This window comes from Pyrgilauda ruficollis, unplaced genomic scaffold, assembly GCF_017590135.1.
Source record: "Pyrgilauda ruficollis isolate IOZ18807 unplaced genomic scaffold, ASM1759013v1 scaffold58, whole genome shotgun sequence".
Lineage (NCBI taxonomy): Eukaryota > Metazoa > Chordata > Aves > Passeriformes > Passeridae > Pyrgilauda > Pyrgilauda ruficollis.
In genome coordinates this window covers 3,680,257-3,693,571 of record NW_024527488.1, presented here as the reverse complement: position 1 = coordinate 3,693,571, position 13,315 = coordinate 3,680,257, and positions in this window count along the sequence as shown.

Sequence of the window (13,315 nt, the reverse complement as noted above, 5' to 3'; positions counted from 1 at the left end):
CTATCTTCACATGACTTTGGGATTCAGCCTGAAAATAATTTAAACAGTGAAGCACTGCACCTAGGATTAGAATAGAGAACACTACATATCTGAAAAATACAACTGTCCATCACAAGAGAAAAAGTCAGTGGGCAAGTTTCAAAGTGACCATGGGGCTTCAGTTTCAGATCTAGTTTGTTTTGGTTTTTTTATAGTTATGGTATTTGAATTAAGTTATTCAATCATTAACAGCTACTGAAATTCCCCTCTACTTACAGAGATGTTTATGAAAATGTATGTATATGTATAAACAGTATGACTAAAAGAGGCAAAAATCCAGGTTTTGAGGGATTTCCAAGATTTAGCAAAAACAGGGCATTCCCTGTGAAAAGCTTCACAGTAGAGATAAACTACCATTTTCTAATGAGAAATTTGGGGGTTTTACTCAGCTTTAGTGGTAGAAAAAAATTTAGAATAGCTGTTAAAACATCCTTGTTGCAAGTAGAGGGGTTAAAAATGAAAAAATAAAAGAGTCTGTTCAACAATTGGAGGGAGTGAAAGTTTGGCAATTCTGTGTTTCACTTATTCAATTAATAGTGTATTGTGATTTATCTTTTAAAGCAGATATAGAGCCACCCATTTAATCTAACATGGGCTTTGAATGCACTTTATAATTGCATAATTTATCAACACTTAGCTATTTGAATAATAAAGCCAACTGGTTGGTTTTAGTAGAACATCGATTATGTGTCACTGCCAACACCTCAGTTTTGAGAAATGTTGTCTTCTGCTGCAAAGCATTAGCATGTCTTTGATTTTATGATCATTTCTTTGGCAAGATCAATGAACCTGGGAAAGCCTACAAAATTTCAGTACTTAAGGCAAGTCCACCTTGCATCATTTTGCAATACTTGATCATCAATGCAAAATAAGCTGCTTTCTGTGCCAGAGTAACATATTTCCTATGTGGTAGCACACGGGCAGCCATCTCCACAAGGGTTTTCAGAATGATTTCTGTTACTATTTCAGCTGATGCTAAGTATCTCTCTTTACTGTTGCCACAAAAATCTGTGGAATATCGTGCAACACACCTCAAAAATAAGGACAAGAATGTGGTTTATGTGATTCCCACTGAGAACTAGAGGTGGAGATGTCAGACTTCTTTACATGATCCTTTATGTAGTAGAGGTCAGCTAAAAACCAGTGAGGTAATTCACATTTTGTGCATTATGTTTACTGAAGGAATTTTTTTTTTTTATCATTCAGTCTTATGACCTGCATGTCAGGGATCCCCAAACCTGCACGATTTTAATTTTCAGAGTAGCAGCTTGCATTAGCAGGACTTAGGGGAAATTCTCTAAGATTTATACCAGAGTACCAGAGACTTCTCTAGCTGTTACCCACCACTGTTCTGGGACTGAAGCAGCGAAATTATGCAATGAACAGGAAGGAATTTGCCAGCCAAACTGAATTCAAAACTAATTACAACCACCTGCTACATGGGAACTTTGCTCATGTTCTAAGAGAGGTGAAAAAATGTGCTGTCTTTTTGAATCCAATCAGCAATAATGGGATTGTACTTGCTGCTGGCTTATACTAATAAATTGACAAAAACAAGTTTTTGGGGATTTTTTTTTTTTTAGAGAGAAAAAGAAAACTAACACTGCTCACATAAGAGAGAAAAATCCTTTAAAAAAATCAATGCAATAAATAAAATTAATGTCAATGAAGCAAAGATTTTGCACCAGAAAAGGAAAAACAGAAAAAGACAAGAGGATAAAAGTGCAAACTAGCAGCATCAAAAAAAAAAAAAAAATCCTGACACAAAGGGGCACAAGGGATTCTTTAAATCACTTAGCAAGCCTTTCATTTATGTATTAAATTCTGAGGACCAAGCTTTTTAACTCATGCACTGGATGTCCATTTCAGCATTTAGCTGCTACATTATTCCAAAGCTGTTAAAATCATGTAGACATCTGTGTTGTCCTGCAGACAGGGAAATCTTGGCAGATTCCCAGAATAATTAGGAACAAAAAGTTCAGGGCAAGAAACACGCGCATTGCAACTACTCCTTTTTGGTCCTGCCTCTTGCTGCACGTTGGGCTGTACGACGAAACAGACAATTACTACCTGAAATCAGGAAGTGGAAGTATGCTAAACAAGGCATGCCTAATTTGGGTTCAGTGAACAGGCTGCACAGGGTTTGTCAGGTGCCGGTCAGACAGCCAAGCTGCACCAAACAAATCCATCTTGGTTTGCAAGGTAATGCTCCTGCCACTTCTTACTCAGTGGGAGCCCTCTCTGCATGACTGGAGCTGCCTCCTAAGCCCACAGGGATAACTGACCCTGAAAAAAGCTCCACAAAAAGATGATCCAAATATCAGCTGAAGCTTAGGCACTTCAAGAAACCCCCCTGGGGTGCCAAATTAAGCAACATATTTGGAATTTCAAGTCTTGTTTTCACTGTGATGCCCTGTAGAACAGTAGAGATTTCTCAACAAAACCACGAAAGTGCTGCTACAAAAGTGCTGATATATCTGAAAGGTGTATATGCAGACATTATGCCCTTGTGCATCTATTTTTTCCTCTCTTTTTCCACTGTGATGTGTGAGCTCAAAACAAACAACCACACTAACCAAAGAACAAGTACATAAAGCAAATACACATTAAAATCTCCACATTTTATAATATTTGAAGAGTAAAGAATTTTTTAACAAAGAACATAAGAAATATCCCATTAAGAGCACTGGTTTATCAAGACTACAGTACTGACAGAAGCCAAAGATTCCATTTAGGAATAGCACACATTCTCAGCCACTTTATGTGATACATTTCCCTTTGTATTTTCCCAGTATCCACAGTTGTTGGACTTGGGATGTTATGGCATTTTTATACACATAGTGACCTTAGTATCTGCTGTCCATGCATTTGCAAAATCCCCTTTTGAACATCCTCATTCATCTGCTTTAAAGTTTACTGACTATCAACTTGTGTGTCTTAGAATAATCTGGTACATATTGCTTGGAAAAATGGTATTTAATTCTGTAATTGAAGATCAAGCTGTGTTTTAATGAACTCCTTTATGGCTAGTGAGAAATTAGGTATTACCCCACCCATGTATTAAGAAATTCAAAGGTAAAAATGTAGGGTGAGGTCTTTCATAAGCATTCTTAATCTCTAGGATATAAATATTAAAAAGTAAATGGCCATTCCATTCTACGTTCTTCTGGTTTAATTTAGGGATTTTTTTCAGATTAGTTTTAATACATTCATTCAAACAGATTTTATTCCAGTCACTTTGTACCAAAAATGGGTAAGTCTGTGTTTGATTTTTTATGAGGAGGAAGTTGTTAGTTATTTTTCATAGAGGGCCATGACGAATTTTATATTATAGCCTTGGCTAATAGATAATTAAGTGTTTCACTCAAATTAGCTATCACACAGCTAGAGGCAAAGTGGGAGGAAGTAAAAAACTTGGATTTTGCAATAAAATTTTGTACTACCAGCTTCTGAACACCTCTGTGAAGCAGTTGATAGGAAATGCTATTCTGGGTAAGCATAACCTATGTTTGCATTTTGTTAATAGCCGTCTCAGAAGCTTAGTTAAAAAAAAAAAAAAAAAGAGAAGCTTAGTAAAAAAAAAATGACAGGCAGAGGAGGAGGATCTTCCACAGACATAATTGAAGCTGTACAGATTTCAAAATTAATTTCCTGGGTTTTTCTTTTCACTCTCATGCATTATTCTTATTACTTCAGTGTAATCCCCTCACAATGCAGCTGTGTAACCTGTGCCTTGCTTGGGTCCATCTCCCTCCAGATCAGCAGGATTATTGACACCTGCCTACTCACATTCTGTTGCAGAAACTCTTCCCTTTGGCCAAGAACCCACCTTTGCAGGATTTTGTTGGCTGTCCCCAGGTGAACTAACACCACAAGAGGTTGGCAATCGGTAAGAGCAATTCTTAAGCCACTTAAACCAAGAGATGGGCTCCTGTGTAATGTGCTTAACGTGGTCCCCTGAGTGCAAACAAGAATGGGAACACACCACACCAACAAAAGCCCTTTTGCAACAAAGTACTCAATGGCATCAGCTCTTGTAATATCCCATTTGCATAAAGTTATTAATATTTGAAATATTTTTCTTCAGCTACCACTTTAGAAAGAGAATCACCCATATATCATCACAATTGCTTTACAGTAGCAGTCTCAAAACTTCACAATGATTCATTGGAGCAGACAGCCAAGAAAGAACCATCTACATTTTTCTTCTATTTATCTGAGGAACAGAAGCTTCTTATCAGAGCTGAAGGACAAACTGTCTCTTTTGTCTCACATCTGCTATTTAGATCAAGGATACTGTAAGTTTGTTTTTATATGATATTGACATGAGCATGAGGAGTTCAGGTGAATTTAGAAAGTTACTCTGATGCCAATATATAACTTCTTATTTATTCACTAGATTATATATTGTGCTTATTTATTATGTATTTTCTGTCACAGCCTGGTAGCTTCTTCACTAATTCTTTACTGGTCTTCTGCAAGTCATGAATATTTTTCTTATAATGTCTAAAGACAAAATTTTATTAGTTTCCTAGCAGATACAATAGATATTTAAAAATTAAATGGGGAATCAATACACCAAAAAAAGACACTGAACCAACATGGAGAAAAATGGAGGCTAATCATCATTAAGTGTACACTTCTATCAAATTGGGAGAGATACACATAAAGAATGTGAAAGCAGATGTCCTTCACTCAGTTTTGGCAACGTGGTAATTTCTCCCTGCTCAAGAAGGCAGCAATAATGCAGGTAGGTGAAATCCTCTCTTCCAGAATAAGTGTTGCTCCAGGTACACAATTTGCAAAACCTCAGGATTTTAAGGTTAGTATGTTATGGAAAGAGGTGTAAAGTGTTTGTCAAGGTGAGAGTCATATCTATATTTAACCAGCAAAATACTCTCTGAATCCCTTTTTGCTTTCTGTACCTTCATTTGCAGTCAACAGCCCAGTAAGGAGGAGCCCAATGTGCAAATAAATGCCTCTTTGTCAGCTCTGTTCTTATATATGTCTATTCTACTTTATCCTGTTCTGGATATTGACAGAGCCAGAAATTTTCTATCAGAAATATTTCAAAACTTACAGCAATGCAATTATTCACTGGATGCAACATTAATGCTACAGGAAATGAAGTGCTTATCTTTGAACTGCACAGTGTAAGAGGCAGAATGGAAAATCTCAGCCATCTAATGTGTGTCCAACTTTGGTATTGTGACCACTTATTCCCACTGATCCCAGAGGGTGTAGCCTGAAGGATCTCTAATCAGGAAAAACAGTTTGCTGGCAAACCACTGAAGTCACCTGATGGTGAGTTCTGACCATGGTCATACATTCCACATGGATATAATTATAATACGAAATGAAACATACAAGATTCTGTTAATCAGTCTATGGTTCTATAACACGAGAGCAAATAATGAATTTCCATTGTTCATGTAGTGATAAGTCAACAAAAGGTCTGATTGTTCCTGATGGACAAACTTCGATAATATTCCCATCAGTGTTTAATTAAAAGTTTATCCAACTTTTTGCTGAGATTTCTTGATGAGCTTAATATAACAACAATCCATATTTTAACTTTTAAAGTTAAAACAATTTTAAATGTATTTCTAAAAACTGAAGTAGCTGTTGTCAAGCCACTACAGGGTTTCGGAGATAACACAGACATGCAAATATTCCTGTTTGAATTTAAGTCATCTTATGTTATGCACAAAAAGAACTGCTAAAACACCCCTTGTAATAAAAATAATCCTTCCAGGGAGAAGAGGTGAGCACCTCTCCACATTCCCTCCTCAGGAAGCTGCAAAGAACAGTGAGGTTGTTTTCAATGAGGACAAACACAGTATCCTAAATCACTCCTCAGAGGACATTCCTTCCTGCCCTTTCACCAGCTTTGTTGCCCTCTTCAAGGTACATTCAAGCACCTCAATGTATTCATAAGTTACTTTAAAGTATATTTTGTCAATAATGCTCTTCACTCTCTCCATTTTGCTTGATTGTACCCCAAAACCCACAGAACTAGTGAGACAAGGAAAAAAATATCAACTGCACAAGTATAAAATTAAAAAAAAAAAAAAGATTAATATTCCTTTTGAAGCTGGAAAATAAGTGGATTATGAGTGAACAATAAACTGTTCCTGTAGGAAATTAGGAGTCATCTTAGTAGGAATATAAGACGGAATATATTTCTGTAACTCAGGATTTTTAATCCTATTTAGATGACCATGCATCATCTGGGTAGGGCATTTCAGGAAAAAATAAGGAACAAGTCGTAAACAAGGATCTTCAGGAATACAATAGAACATGTAAAAGTCTTTGAATTTTACTCACACATGAATAAACATGGAAAGGTTTGGTCTAGAGAAACACACCATCAAAGGAGCACCCACTACAGTCTTCCTCCATTGAAAGCCTATTATAAAATCTGCAATTTAAGTGTTCTCCATGACCCCTAGAGAAAAAGAAAAAAGCATTATATGTACAATTAGAAAACTCATTATGGAATACACTCAGACTATTACAGAGTTAGGCAATACAGCAAGCCATCCTTATTTAAAAGTATGCAGAACAAAGTGGGCACATAGGTGGTAGGGACAGGGTTACATTTAAAAAATACATTATGTTTAATACTTTTACAGAGTGGGATGCACAACCCTTAATGTTATATTTCAGTGATTTGCATGACTGCAACAGAAGAAAAAATATATTGCGCAGAAAATTACCACAATTCTGGCTTTGTTTTCAATTTTTGAAGTAGCACACTGCACTCAAAGTGTGTACTTAATTTTCCAGCTGTCAGAGAAGGAAATATGATAATATTTAATTTCTCAGACAGTGTCTTGGGGACAGAGTACCATTTGCTATAGTAACCATTATTCACACTTTTTAAAAATTTTACTTTTTAAAAAATGCCTCTGAAATGTGACCAGTGTATTACCTATATTTATTTTAACACAGCTCTTAAGAAGTCCTTTAATATATGCTTTTGTAACCTATATGCACACATTGACGAATATATCCTTCTTCTTCTACTATCAAAGTATTAAGCTCCCATTAATACCAATAACAACCTTTAAAAACCTTTTAGTTATGTTTTACAAGATCTCTGGGCATTATATTACAAATGTTCAGTTCAAGATTACTTCAGATTCTGAACATTCAGGTACAATAAACAGAGAAATGATCACAAGTAATTTGAGGGGAATCACCTGAAATCAGATGTTGGCTTTGTTAAAGACTACTGGCACAGCAATCTAAATACACCATGCCGTTGGCTTACATACTCAGCTGGGTGTGAAGAAGCACACTTCATTGAAAAAAACAAACCAAAAAGTGCTTTCTCTATTGTTTTATGCTGCACCATTGAAACCAGCTGCAATTAAATGCAACAGTTCTAAGGAAGGACAACACAGAACCTCAGAGGGGCTTAGACTGATAGGGACTTTGTCCACCCCCCACTGCTCAAATCAGGGCAAACTCAAGCAGGCCTGCTCAGGATCATGTCTGGGGAAGTTCTGAATCTTCAGAGAAAGAAACTCCACAACCAGCCTGGGAATGTTCAGTGTTTGACTGGGTTCAGGATTTTTTTTTTTTTTTTCTTGAATTAAATGGTTCTTATATTTCATTTTATGGACTTTGCCCCATTTTGTCTCTTCACCGGATACCACTCCTCTGAGTCTAACTCCACCCTTTTGGCACTTGTTAGGAGAATTAAGGAGATGTGATTTCACATGCACAATCATTTATTTTCAGCCTGAGAAAGAGTTGAGGATATTAACCTAGGAAATCATCATTAGCATATTTATATGTCTGAGTTAAAAATCTCCCATGATATACTTAGACAGCACTGCTAGGCTGAGGCAAGCAAACAGAATCATCATTCCCATTAACAATGAATACATAATTGAAAAAGTAATGGTATGAGTTTCAACCATAAGCAACCAGAGAATTTTATTTGACTCCTCATATATATTGCTTCCTAGTTAATATTACCATGATTAATCTTAAAGAAGTTGCATCTACTGGTCTTTAATAATTTTTCTGAGATATATAAACATGAGTAAAATACACCACAGTTAGAATTTTTAATTCAAACACAGCTGAAGTGAATCCATATCACAATGCCAGGATTTGTATTATTGTACAGACATTTCAGAACTATCAACTTGCTTAGATGAAAGAACTTTAAGATCTGTATTTGGCTAATGCATGAAAATTCCATTTATATTCTAAACATGGACTCTGACCAGAAACACAAAAAGAGCTGTCTCCAGATGCCAGCTGGGACAATCAAGAACCACTTAGCAACCTGTGGAGATTTCAATCATTGAAGCAGTTGACAGGTTAGTTGGATCCTAATTATTCCTGAAATGAGAATATATTTCTGCAACTTGAAATGAAAGAGACAGTATTTTAAAAAAGAAAAAAAAAATAATCTAGATAGAATTAGGAAATTGTTCACTTTTATCCAGAAATCATTCATAATGATAGGATAACATCAGACTGGTGACCTGGGATTAGTTGCGCTCCACAGAACTTAATTTTAAGTCCCTTTGCTCTTCAACATCTGTGTAAATTACTTGGACTGAAAGGGATACTGAGCAAGGTCACAGATGACACAAAATTGGGAGGAGTGGAATCCCTCAAAGGCAGAGACACCTCGACAAATTAGACAACTGGACAATCACTAACCAAATGAAGTTCTACAAGGAAAAGTGCCATATTCTACAGATAGGATTGGGCAACCCTGTATATAAGTAGACTGGGGAATGAGATACTGGAAAGCAGGGCCACAAAAAGGACCCTGGGGGTCCTGGCCGATGGAAAGTTGAATGTGAGTCAGCAGTGCCCTGGCAGCCAGGAGGGCAACTGTGTCCTGAGGGACATCAGGCACAGCATTGCCAGCTGGGCAAGGGAGGGGATTGTCCTGCTCTGCTCTGCACTGGGGCACCTTGAGTGCTGGGGGCAGTTCTGGTGCCACAATATATAAAAGACATTAAGTGTCCAAAGGAGGACAAGAAAGATTGTGAAGGGCCTTGAAGGCAAGCAGTCTGAGAAGTAGCTGATGTCACTTGTTTTGTTCAGAAGAGGAGAGTGAAGGGAGAACCTCATCACAGTCACCAATTTCCTCGTGAGGGGAGGAGGATGGGCAAACAGTGACCTCTCCCATGGTGACCAGTGACAGGACCCCAGGGAATGGCCTGAAATTGTCTCAGGGGATGTTTAATTTAGATATTAGAATAAGCTTCTTCACCCAGAGGGTGGTCGGGCATTGGGACAGGCTCCCCAGGATCATGGCACCAAGCCTGACAGAGCTCAAGAAGCTTTTGGACAATACTCCTGTGCACATGTGTCATTCTTGGGGATGGTCCTGTGCTCTGGCTGCTTCCCTAGGGAGCCTGTTCCTGTGCCCATCCACCTCTGGATGAAAAACCTTTTTCTGATATCCAACCTAAGCATCCCCTGACTCAGTTTCATGCCATTCCCACAAGTCCTGTCCCTGGTCACGAGAATGAAGAGATCACTACCTGCCCCTTCTCTTCTCCTTGTGAGGATGCTGAAGCCTGCAATGAGGTCTCCCACAGTCTCCTCTTCCTCGGGATGAACACAAATCTCAGCCACTCCTCACATGGCTTTCCCTCCAGATTCTTCACTATCCTCCTGTTCTTTCTCTAGATGCTCTCTAACAACTTAATATCTTTGTAATATTGTGTTGCCCAAAACTGGATGCAGTACTCAAGGTGAGGCTGCACCAGTGCAGAACAGAGTGGATCAATCAGAGGTGAATAAAACACAAAGGGAGACATGAAATGTGAGACCTTGGAAATAAAAGCTGACCATGACAAAAAGCACAGATTTTTTTCTTATTTCTGAAGAATAATACACATCTATAGCTATCACAAACAACCTAACTGAGGTACTAATTTCTCCAACCGATGCTTTTGGTACTGGAACTGCATTCCTACCTGAAATTCGTGACTTTTCAGCTTCAGGCTCAAAGTTTTCTGCTGTCATCAACCTAAAACAAAAAGAATTGAGCTAAAATAGATCCAAGAATTGCTCCCAGACAAAAGCTACTAGGAAAAGAAATCTGGCTGGACTTTACCTCCCCAGGCACAAAAATAAATGGCACAAGGAGTGTTTTCTACACCTAACAGCAGTTACTCTGACAAAAGAAAAACAGTAGTGTTAAGTAGACTAAAGCAAGTGACTTTTCCTTCTGTTTTGGATAAACCCAGTCATACAAGAACAGATAAGTTCTTAAGGTACTTCAGGTTCTACTTTATACAACTGTGTTTTGAGTTGTGAGTAATACAGGTCAATGGCTTAATAATGTACTTGACAAATAGAAGTTCAATCTCAGCAAATCCAAAAGAGCATAATCATAGATGTGCCGTGAGGAGAAATAGCAAAAATATTAATCAAATTCAAACCAAGTATTCATCTTGTGTGCAATTCTCTTTTCAATTTTCCAAATAACCAGACTAAAGTACCACAAAAAGAAATTTGTGATGAGAAAAAGCTTATTAGATCATATTGTATTTGTCCTTGGCAATATAAATTTGCTCTCTACAGCAGGTATCTCAGTGCTTAGCTCTGAATGACCAAAGAGACAGATGTTACTGATCTACTGTGAAAGAAAAATACTTTCATTGAAATAAAAGAAAGAGTTGTGACTTTATATTTAATCTAAGGTTTTCTTTCCTCAGCTTAATCCTATCTTTCACATCTCCTCCGACCTTCCCAAATATTTGTCTTCTTTTTGACTGCCATTTATCTGAAGTAAAGAGTTTTTATTTACCCTCTTACCAGATGAAAGAATTCAATAATTAGGTATGCAAATTTTTTTTTGGACACCTTTTATTTTTTAGGCACAGATGGATCTATAATAAATATAATGGCAAATGCAACTTTTTTCTATTATCTTAACATTTTAACAGGGGACAAGTTATTACTTTGGAATTAATACCCACCAATATCTGTGCAAATTAAATTTTCCCAAATATATATTTGAATTTTTTGTGATCACATCACAGTAATAATTCACAGTCATCTTCACCCAACCATTTATTTCTCTAAAGGACTGATTGCATTCAGTCAAGCCCACAGAATGTTATCTGATCGCCCTTCAAGATTTTTTTTTCCATTAAAAAATCACTTTTTAGGCTTGCACAACAGACCACCAAGCGTGCAGTTACTCAAACCTCATTGATTTTTTCATAGAGTTAAAAAGGTTAGTAATGTGAGCTGTATTTTTGCAGCTTGAAGTTGTTAGATTTTTTAAAGTAGCTTTTAATTCTACGATTAAAATATAGATCATGTTACAAACACACAAAGTAAGATTGGCACATTTTTATAATGACCACATAAATCATATGCATAATCGCATTATATTTTTATAACTAGCATTTAATTACTTTTCAAAATAAATTTCCACTGGTTGTAAACCATTTACTGAAGTAGTACTTGAATTTTAACAATCCAATAAAACACACAAATTTTATTGCTCATCCCATTTTTACCCTACAGAAGCCTGGTTCCAGGAAAAGATGTTGTTTCCTCAAAGGAAAAATATTTTCCCCACTAGCACTGTTTTTTAGATGGGACAATATGATTAACCTGCTTTTAAAAATAACCATTAGCCTGTGATTATCCTAATGGGGAAGGGTTTTCCCTTCTGTAGCCTCAAAATGAAGTTTAACTAAGAGAAGTTTTGGCAATGCTTGCATTACAAAATCTCCTTCAGATTCTGGAGAGAGGGTTTTTTGGTTTGGTTTTTTTTTTTTTTTTTTTTTTTTTTTTTTTTTTTTTTTTTTTTTTTTTTTTTTTTTTGTTTTGTTTTGTTTTGTTTGTTTTTTTGTTGTTTTTTTGGTTTTTTCATTTTAAACCCAGTCCTCCAGCAGGGTATGTTCAAATCCCTTGCAAGGATTTTGTCTCCCAACTGCATGTCCATGTCACAGACAGTAACAGAATTTTATACTGTGTGTGTCTTTCATCTGTCCTTGTTTACAGAGCTTTGTCTTGGCCTTAGATTCAAACATCAGTTAAGAGGTGTTTTTCCTGTAATATTTTTGAGAATAAGTGGAATGAGAGATTTGTAACAGCGTGCTGTTAAAACTAAGAATACACACTACTTTGAACACAATATTTTAAAAAGCCATTCAAATTCTAGAAATACCAGTAATCCTGATGAATGACCTAAATTTTATAGCCAAATAAAAAACTATAGAAGATGAATAGTAGTTCTTACAGCATCAGTGCAATCAACAATACCTGTAGTTGTTTTTCTCACTGAGATTTCTTCTGTATCCATCTTTTACATGCATTTAGGCTAAGAGAAACATTTGGGATTTAAGAGAGTTCCAAGAGCTCTGTAGAATGAAGGTTGTACCTTATAGACTCAGATTGTTTGAACAGCTGAATTCTACTGGAAACAAATGTGCCAGCATATAGACACAGGTGTGTCCTCAGTCTGGCCCTCTTCTCCCATGTCCCTGTCCCATGTCCATGCAGTATAAAGTATTTTCTGTTGTACCCCACAACATGGTCTGTCACTGTATCTCTGCAGAACGTGGCATACATATACTGAGCCAAACTCTGTGTCTTCTGCCTATAACCAAGCTGCTTGTGACAAATCTGACCCTAGGGCAGTTTTAACCATCATCCAAATAATAGAGAAAGAAAAGGAAAAGAGTTTATTAGAAAAAATAAGAAATGTTTTTTAGACCCTCTTCAAATATGGAGGCAGCACTCTGCACAATCATAAGAGAATAGGTGTGTCTTTGCCAGCATTCTTCCACTAGCTGGGAAAAGATGAAAAAAAAAAAAAATAAATCACATCATGGAATATGGGAGACCTTTTATCCTGAGAAAGAATAGTGTAATTCCACTGGGACTAGTTACACAGCTCCTGTCTTAGTGAAAATCTCACATCAGAACACTCAGCTGGAGAACCCTTGAAAACAGAGACAACTCTCATCAGCAATCTGCCAATAATATGATCATTCTGACAAATTTTACAACAGTCCTCTTATATTTGGAGAATTTGCTATAAGCACCAGCTCCAGGAGTTAGATATTTTGTGAGGCTCTCGGTTTTTATTTTTAAGCTAAGTTTGCAGATCTCACAATTCATGGACTAAAAACCAGAAGTGACTGATGTGATCATTTGTACCCCTCCCATATCATTAGGGGATTTCCCTTAACTTGTTCAAACTTGAATCAGATAATTATTTTTGAAGTGAAAGTTTCTGTGATAGAAATTCCATCACCGCATAATT